Source organism: Myotis nattereri (assembly GCF_964212035.1).
Source record: "Myotis nattereri genome assembly, chromosome: 19".
NCBI classification, from domain to species: domain Eukaryota; kingdom Metazoa; phylum Chordata; class Mammalia; order Chiroptera; family Vespertilionidae; genus Myotis; species Myotis nattereri.
This window is the reverse complement of record NC_138095.1, coordinates 18,143,115-18,152,753: the sequence shown is the minus strand read 5'-3', so window position 1 is coordinate 18,152,753 and position 9,639 is coordinate 18,143,115. Positions and strand designations below refer to the sequence as shown.

The window sequence follows — 9,639 nt, the reverse complement described above, 5'->3', positions numbered from 1 at the left end:
CACAGAAATAAGACTTTCTACAATAACTCATCCTTCCGAGGGTCAGAAAATTCTTTTTCTTCTGCTATCACAAGAAATTCACCCCCAAGAGGAACAGGTGGGGACGAGGTCTTCTCCCTGCTGGTAACCATGGGATCGAACCTGCAACCTTGGCATATCGAGACGATGCTCTAACCAATTGAACTACCTGGCCAGGAACTGAACATGGAATTTTGCATAAAATGTTTAGAGGGATTCATAGTCTCAAGGTTAAAAACCAGGATTTTAATGTTCTTCTCTAACCTGGAGGAACACTGCCAACAATTCATATATGAATAGACTGAATGATCAGGGTATGAACACAACCTGAATAGTTGAGATGTTTGAATGTGTAGGTTACTTTGTGTGAAGAAACAAACAAAAAAATGTATGTTTTTCTATGGACCTAGTCATCAGCAATTATTACATTTGTAGGTATTGGTAATTAATGTTTCTTTGTTGTGAGGAAATTAAAAAAAATTAACTTAAAATTTTTGCTTTTTGACTTGACTAAAATGAAAAGAAATTGGGTTCCATACTAGAATTTGAAAAGACTCCTTGAGGGAAAAAAATTCCTGCCTAATTTTCAAGCTCTCTACTGGTTATCTATATATATAAAAGGCTAATATGCAAAGTGTCCCCTCAGGAGTTCGACCGGGAGACTGGGAGTTCGATCGCTCGCTATGACGTGTGTACCGGGGGCAGCGTGGGATGAAGGCAGGCCCTGGTGGGCAGCTGGAAGACCCTGATCAGCCCTGATAGCCGGCCAGGCCTAGGAACCCTACCTGTGCACGAATTTCGTGCACCAGGCCTCTAGTTTTAATATGAAAAGAAGGAGAAGTTAAGAGAATATTTATATCCATGACCACAGGAGTAAATAAAAAACACTGGTAAGGAGGCAAAAGGTCCTACTAAAATTTAAATCTAGGCAGTACCTGTCTCTTGCTAATGTTTGACGAGAAGGAGCAAAAAGCTCAAGCAACTTAAAATCCAAACATGAAGTATCACGGTAGGCATTTAGAGTCCAATAGAGTTTCCTCTCATTTCTTACTGGTCTCCTACTTTTTATAATCAGAGAAATTTCTCTAACCAGAGGTGCTTATTTCCTCTCAGTCTTTAAAATTATGCATCCAGGGCCTTGGTAACAGTATCACTGTGTTTCCTCTTCTATAGTGCCATATGTGCTGAAAAAATCCATCTAATTTTTTTTTCCCATCTGATTTGCATCAATTAAAAACATCAATATAAAAAAGCATTTACATTTTAAAAAAATGGGACGAGGTGGAATCTCCTCCCTCGTATGTTTTTAGTTGCCCCATTTTCTGCTGGCAGATCTTCTTTCGGTTCCTGGTCAGCCACTTTGATCTGTTTTACCTTTGCTCCTCTTTTTGGTCTGTGGATTTATCCTTTTTTGCAGCCTTTAAAAACAATTTTTAAAAAAAATTGACTTCAGAGAGGAAGGGAGGAGAGATAGAAACATCAATGATGAGAATCACGGATGGGCTGTCTCCTACACGCCCCACACGGGGTACTGGAGACCACAACCTGGGCATGTGCCCTGATGGGAATCGAACCAGAACCTTCTGGTTCATAGGCCGAAGCTCAACCACTGAGCCACACGGGCCGGGCTGTAAATCTTATTTAATCTTCACAATAACGCAGACAGGTAGATGTCGTGGATGGGAAACCTGCTCCCTGAGGGTGCAACGTTTTCAGGTCTCTTGGAGATCCAGTCGCCATCCATTCATATCACGGGTAGAACGAGAGCTGCGGTTCTTGCTCCAAAGCTTGAGCTTATTTCCATGCACTCGATTACCCTTGGAGAAGGCAATTTTAAGGGATGGTAGGGTGTGGGGGCCCTTGGTTAAGAAAGGGGTTAAACTACTGGTTAACCAGCATTGAATAATACTCCACGTTTCCGAAAAGCCATTGCCTTTATCTGAATGGTCAGGAGAAAGGACAGACGCAGTGAAGCGCTCCAGGGCTGGGCAGGGACCTAAGAGGGGGCGGGTCAGAGGTGGAAGGAAGCCCTCGGGCCCGGGCACAGCCCCGCGACCCTGGAGCCCGAGGCCGGGGCGCGGCTTTCCGCGCCGAGCACCGGTTCAGCTGCGCGCTGGGCAGGAACGCCGCTGCAGGACACGTGGCCTCTCGGGGGCCTGGAACCCCCACCTGCATGCAGCGCGTCCCCTCCACCTGGAGCTCGGAGGCTGGTGGTTTCCCCGCCCCGGAGCCCGCGGGACCCCGAGAGCCTGGCCGACTCTGCATCCGAAGAGTCGGCTTTTCTGATTGGCTTAGAGTGCGAACGCAGGCGAGCCCTGCCTGAGACCCGCTCTTTGATTGGATTTTCAAAGAACAGCAGAGCACGAAATAAAGAGGCCTTCCGTCATTGGGCCATTGTGTGGATCTCCTTTTGCCTTCTCCGCCGAGTGAAAAAGCCGCTCGGAAATCTTCGTCATGAGTCTTAAATCTGGGCCTGTCAGTTCGTCCCAGCGTTACTGGTATCTAGGCTGGGCATGGGGTTTATAGAGTTCAGCCAATCACATAACGCCGAGATCAGGTTGCCAGGCAGATTATGGTAATGAGGCCCCGCCTTTTATGCTGCTCCCACTCTGCGGCGGGAAGAACCACCTGGAGGTGGCGGGGGGGGATTGATTTCCATCACCCCTAGGGAGAGAGGATCGGGGACCCGCTGATCTTCCAGCTCCCCTCACCCAACATCGTGTAAGTACCTAAAGGATTAAGGGAACCGGATAAGCCGGCGTCCAGAGTACCCCAGCGACTGGGAGGGTGTTTCGTCTTTGCTTAGTCCCACCCAAAATGGCGCCAAGCGCTTTCCGCGTCTCAGAGCCCGGCCGGGGCCAACCGACCGCGGACCCGGGTTGGGGGGGGAATGGATGGTGGTGGTGGGGGGGAGAAATCCCGGCGGCACCGCCCGATGGTACAGTCCAGCCGGGGCTGGGACGCGGCACCTCACTCGGGGTGGGGGGGTCAAACCATCGGCACCTTCTTAGGGGAACGGGGCAGACCCCCCTGCAGGCGTCCCTCCCGGCGCTGCGTCCCGCGACCGCCTCGGCGCCGCTGCGCCCCCGTCTTCCCCGCGCACACGTCCTCCCCGCGACCCCCGATGGCTCGCACGCTCTGCCGGCCGCGCGCACCTCTCTCCCCTGCCCGCGTTGGTTGGGCCGGGACGGCGGTTGGGCGCCCGGCGCGCTCCTGGGCGGCGGTTGGGCGGGCGCACGGGTGGCTGCGGGGCGTCCCCGGCGATCGGGGCCGGGTTTGGGGGGGGTGTGCGGGGGTGGCGGCGCGGCCCGATCCCAGGGGCCGGGTGGGTAGCGGGCCTGCGCCGTGGAGCGCCCTGCTTTGTCCCCGGAGGCCGCGCCGCCACCTGCCATGGATGGCCGGACCCCCGTTCCTTTTTACGAGTGGGCGTCCCTGGGACCCGGGAGGCCCCGTTTCCTGGAGGCGCGCGGGGATGGCGCGCTGGGGCTCGTCTCCGGAATGAGTGGCCGGGGGCGCGCTGGTTGGAGGCCGAGGTCCACCTGTGCTGCATGCAGAGTGCAGAGGCGGGCGTGGAAGGCCGCGGGGGAGCGGGGGGATGGTTGGTGTTTCGGCTTGCAGCCCATCCTCCGCGTTCCCGAAGCCTTGGTTAGCCCGTGGCCAGGTGTTAGGTCCCCCCCCCTCCCCCCCGTCTCCTAAGGAAAGGGAACGCAGCGCTGCAGAGTTTGGGGTGCGTGCGCGTTCGGCCCGGCTCGGCGGGTTTGTTGGCTTTGCGTTTTCAACCTTTGCGTACGGCCAAGCACCCGCAGGGCTGCCGGGGGTGCTGTCATCGAGGATGAAACGCGCGCTGCGTCCCACCCAGCTCAGCCCGGTGTCTTCATGCGCCTGTTCAAATCTTGCCGGGCGCATCGCACCCAGAACTTCTCTAAACTGTTAACTTAACCTTCATTAAACGCAACATCACTCGGGACTGGTTCGTGGCCTCTTTTTCCGACCCGTTCCTCTGTTGCTTTCAGTAGGAAGGTCTACTCTATGTTGTTAGCACTCTCCCACCCGCCCCTCACCCCCAGCGCCTAAGGAGCGTCATGTTGGTGAACCAACCATACGTGTTGCTGTACAATCGAGAAACAAACAAACGAAAAACCCCAAAACGGATTGGTTGGATGGAGCAAAGCCGACTTTAAAGCAATGTTGATTCAATCTGGTATGTTTAGAAAGGAACTTGTAGGCTTACTCTTTTAATAAATTGAGGCGAAACGGGCATAAAGGGAACCATGTTAAAGTGCAGAATTTAGCAGTAGATGCACATTTTAAAAACTTGGACCAAGACGTTTTCTTCGCCCGGTGAACGTAATTGAGTCTGTATTCTAGAAACGGCCAGGTATCCATGTCTTCAAAAGCTCTGGATGCTTTTTCATTCTTTAAAATAATTGCAATATTTGAATCATTTTACCTTTCAAGCGCATAAGCTAGTGGGAGAGGTTTCTGAGTAACAAGCGGAGTTGTTTAAAGAGTCGAGAAATATCCAGCTATAATTTTGATTTCCTTAATTTTACATGGTCAGCATTGGTAAATACATAATTTCATCGGGTAAAAATAGTAAACTGTTGAACATGCTGTCACTGCAATGTTTGAACTGTTTAGTCATCGTTTGCGTTAAAATAGAAGGCTGATGTACTTTGACCTGTTCACCACTAAAGTACAGTCTTTCCCCACCCCCGCCCTCACCTCCTTTCCAAAATGTGTAGACATACCAGAAATTTGTATTCTTTTTTTTCATGAGCAGAATTTATCAGCTACTGTTGAAATTTATCATAGGTACTCTGAGAATAAATGAGAATTTGGTCTGGTGTCGAGTCAATGAGTTAAGAAAAACCAAATGCTTGCCACAACCAAATCTTTGCAGAATGGTTCTGCTCGGATTCTCCTGGCGGGAAGGCAAGAGGGGGGCTCCCCTCTGACTTGACCAAATCTCTGTGGCAGCCTTCCTCTCCCTCGTCTGGCGTTTATGAGATGTAGTTGAATCACTACTAAAGTTGAGTCACTAGACAGGGCGAGGGCGTCTGGCCTTTGTCCTTCTAGTATCAGTGTGAGAACTCCGGTTCAAGACTTCTGTGGAACACACTGAACTGGCGCCTTTCCAGCTACCTCCTGCGGCTCCCCCTGTGACATTGGTACTTGACTCTGAAACATTGTTTCCATTCCCTCTTCGCAATCCTGCAGTGCCTTCCATTGCCTGTACCTGTGCAGATTTTTAAGTTTGTTCAGGTTGTGGAAAACACCTGGAAGTATGTTTTGTTTTATTTATAATTTTGAAATAGTTTAGAGAACTAGGGAGTGCAGAAATGGAAAGGGAGGAGGAAGAAGGTTATGGATAATCCCAAGTCGTCACAACTACAGCAAGACTAGTTAAAATGTGGTGAAAACAACTGCTAAAAATATTTTTTAAAAATTCATTTCTTAGTTGAAGTCTTGTTTTAACAGAATGATTGGAGCTAAATGCCCCCTTTCTTTACCCAGGTCCTTCACTTCTAGTGGCAGGTTGCAGGCCACAGCCTCTTTCCTGCTGTGATCCCTGAGATCTGTGCTGTCCCACGTGGTCTGTGGGGCACTTGAAATATGGCCAGTGCTGCAAATATGAAATACATGCCAGATTTGAGACTTAGAATGAAAACCCCCAAATACTTCTGTTTCTAAAATACTGATTACATGTTGAAATATGTTGCAGATATTAAGTTAAATATATATTATTACAATTATGTTAGCCTGTTTTTTATGTTAAGAAAACGTGGCTACCAAAACATTTAAAATTACCCGTGCCTGGTGTGGCTCGGTTGGCTGGCTGGGCATTGTCCTGCCCACCGAAAGATTGCTGGTTGGATTCCTGGTCAGGGCATGTGTCTGGGTTTGAGGCTCGATCCCCGGTGATGTTTCACTCTCCCATGGATGTTTCTCTCTCTCAAGGCATCGTCCTCCGTACTCCAAGGTAAAATAAAAAAATAAAAATAAAGTTACATGTGGATGGCATGTGTGATTCTCATGAACTGTGCAGCCTGAGACTTAGTCTGGTACGGGTGGGCGTTCCCAAGTAGCAGTGCTGTCATCATACAATTTTTTTATCTTTTTGTTTTTATATTTGTTTTTGCATTTATCTTTTTGTTTCTTTAGTTTCTACTAATAGATACTGCTAATATGTTGATGTATTTGATCATTTTAGTGCTGTCAGCTCTCACAGAAGCATTATTATTTTGCAGAACACCTTAATCTTAAGACGACCAGAAAATTGAGTTAACTGTTATGGAATTAACATATTCAATTAATCCTTTGAACTTAAAATAATAAAATGACAGCTGCTGAGCACACAATCCGTTAACCAAAAAGTTGAGCTGCCCTTGCCGATTTGGCTCAGGGGATAGAGCATCGGCCTGTGGACTGAAGGGTCCCAGGTTCGAATCCGGTCAAGGGCACATGCCTGGTTGCAGGCTCGATCCCCAGTAGAGGGTGTGCAGGAAGCAGCCGATCAATGTTTCTATCTTTCTCTCCCTCTCCCTTCCTCTCTGAAATCAATGAAAATATATTTTTTTTTAAAAAAAAGTTGAGCTAAGCATAAGCAACTAAAATTTCCCAAACTTGGTCTGTTACTTACCCATTGATTTTTTTAATGTACCAATTTTCAAAGATTTAAGAAAGATCTCTGTGAGAAACTTAAAATTGAGAAAATCAAGCTCATAATTTTTTTTCTCCGGTGATTTAAGAAAAGACCGTAAGTCCAGCCAGAGTGGCTCAGTTGGTTGAGCATTGTCATGTGCACCTGAAGGTGGCCGGTTTGATTCCCAGTCAGGGCCCATGCCTGGGTGTCAGGTAGCTTCCCCAGTTATAGCATCTACAAAAGACAACCGATCCATGTTTCTCTCTTACATCAATGTTTCTCTCTCCCTTCCTCCCTCCCTCCTCCTCTCTCTAAGCATATCCTCCCGTGAGGATTAAAAACAAACAAATCATAATAGTTTCATTCTAAGTGTGAAAGTCTTTGGACCAACTTGTGGGACAACTGTCCTTTTAAACACAAAGAATCATGGCCTACAGGTAAAAATCATGTTGTTTCACACCTGTATTTGAAAACATTGACCGTTTTGCCCTCCTTGACCTTTGTAGATGTGTTTCCTTTACTATCTATGGAGGTTTGATGCTGTGTAGCACTTAACACCATGGGCTCTAGAGGCAAAGGAACCTAGGCTGATTCATAGCTCAGCTCAGTTGACTTGCTGTGACCTTGGGCCCATTAACTTCTGTGAGCCTAAGTTTCTTTTTTTAAGCCTTCGTTTCTTTAATCATTAACTAGTTTCTTTATTTTTATTTTTATTTTTTAAAAATATATTTTATTGATTTTTACAGAGAGGAAGGGAGAGGGATAGAGAGTTAGAAACATCCATGAGAGAGAAACATCGATCAGCTGCCTCCTGCACACTCCCCACTGGGGATGTGCCCGCAACCAAGGTACATGCCCTTGACCGGAATCGAACCTGGGACCCTTGAGTCCGCAGGCCGACGCTCTATCCGCTGAGCCAAACTGGTTAGGGCCTAGTTTCTTTATTAAAAAAATATATATTTCTTTATTGATTTCAGAGAGGGAGAGAGAGAGAGACAGAGAGAGAGACAGAGAGAGACAGAGAGAGAGAAACATTAATGATGAGAGAGAATCATTGATCTGCTGCCTCCTGCACACCCCTTACTGGGGATCGAGCCCTCCACCCAGCTATGTGCCCTTGGCTGGAATTGAACCTGGGACCCTTCAGTTCCCAGGCCGATGCTCTGTCCACTGAACCAAACAGGCTAGGGCGACTAGTTTCTTTATTAATGGGAATGATAATAGCATCAGTCTCATAGACGAGGTGGGAGAGTGCTTGTGTTCACGTGCCTCAATAGTATAAATGGCTCAACAACAAAGAAGAGTAATGGGGCTCAGTAATGTCTACTGATTTTTGGACCCATTGCTTCAGCCAAATTGGTCTTCCCATTGTCCCTACAGCATTCAGGGGTTTTCCTTCATGTTTTCACTCCTTCATTTCTTGATTGGGATGTTTGTTCCTCTCTGCCCACTCCTTTCTCCCGCCCCAGTTCTGCCCACTGAAATCCCACCCATTCTTCTGGAGCAGTGGTTGGTAAACTTTTTTTTTTTTTAAACCAGTGACTAAATATTTGTGGCTTTGTGGGTGGTATGGTCCCTGTTGCAATTATTGCCCTCCCTCCCTATAGTGCGAAAGCATGTCTGTGTTCCAATTAAACTTTATGGACCCCCAAACTTGAAGTAACATATCTTTCATGTGTCATGAAATATTCTTCTTTTGAGTCTTTTCAACTATTTTGGAAAGTATAAACCATTCTTAGCTCACAGGCCCTACAAAAGCAGATGTCCTGCTGCCCTGCCCGTGGGCTCTGGTTTGCCAACCCCTGAACTAGAGCAAATTGAAAGCACACATTCCTGCCAGCGGCTCTGTTGAGCATTTTATTTGAAAGTGATTCCTTTTGTCTGCGAATGTCCTACAGTATTTTTGTACCGTTTGGTTGTAATAATGATGTTTATTGAGTGCTTAATTTGTGTCCTGTAGCAATGATTTGTGCTTATTTCTTGCTTCCTAAACATAAATTCCTTAAAGCAATGGATATTTTTTTTAGCCCCCCTCATATAGAATGACTTTTACTTACTGGACTCTAAAATGTCTGGAGGAATAAAAGAGTGAATACAATTAACTTAAGACATTCAAAGTGATTACGGAAGCCTTTTTCTTCAAAATTCTTAGCGTTGCATGCAAATGCTTCCATTTTCTTAGCATTGCTTGAAGATTTCGAGGCCCATCTCTTGGGGGTTATTTTCAGTCTTGCTGCAAACCACGATGACAGCTGTCCTCCTGATGGTGGGATAGCTGTAACCATTGCTTTGTGTTTGACTAACTTTTTAAGTGTCCTTTCTAAGGCACCTGTTTCTGTTAAATCCTTGATGCGCGTCATTGACAGAACAGTGTAGTAACTATATTATGAATGAGAAAAAGGAGGCAGAAGCTTAGTGAATTATGTGAGAGTGGTGGGAGCTAAGGCTAGGAGCAAGGTCTTTGTATTTCTCAATCTCAGGCAATGGTGTGATATTAATAAGATTTCAGTCTCTTACCTTTTATTCATCTCTTTCATTCTTTTTCTCTTGGAAGTTGATGAATTGAACTTAATCTGGGTTTTATGTATTTCACAATTTGATTAGTATGAGGACCTATGGCCAATAGATGTTTAGGACACTTGTCTATGTGACATGTAAGTTTTCTCAAGTATGTTGAACCTATTGAAATGACATAACTATAAAACAGTAGCCCTAGATTTAAAACTAAATTACGTAGCATTAATTGTGCTTTGGTGAACTTTGTTTCATTTAAAAATTTTAAGAAAGTTTATATTCAATATTTATATAGACTTATCCCAAAGCCTAGGTATCTCATCAAAATATATTTTTATACATTTAAAAAATCATATCTTTTTTCATGTTCATGGTTTTTCAACAGTTAAGTCTAACAAAATGTGTAAGACTTTTACAGAAATATTTTTAAAGGTTTATTGAAAGTGACTTTAATTAAATCT

At 46.1% G+C, this 9,639-nt stretch overlaps 1 protein-coding gene across 1 annotated transcript in view; it reads left to right on the top strand.

Moving 5' to 3' along the window:
- Positions 1 to 2,624: 2,624 nt before the first annotated feature.
- The window catches only part of PRDM10 (PR/SET domain 10), a 77,109-nt gene continuing 70,094 nt past the window's right edge, over positions 2,625 to 9,639 (top strand). The window contains exon 1 of the mRNA XM_081113432.1: positions 2,625 to 2,739. The gene's annotated coding sequence lies outside the window, so the exon portion shown is untranslated. The remainder of the gene's footprint in view (positions 2,740 to 9,639) is intronic.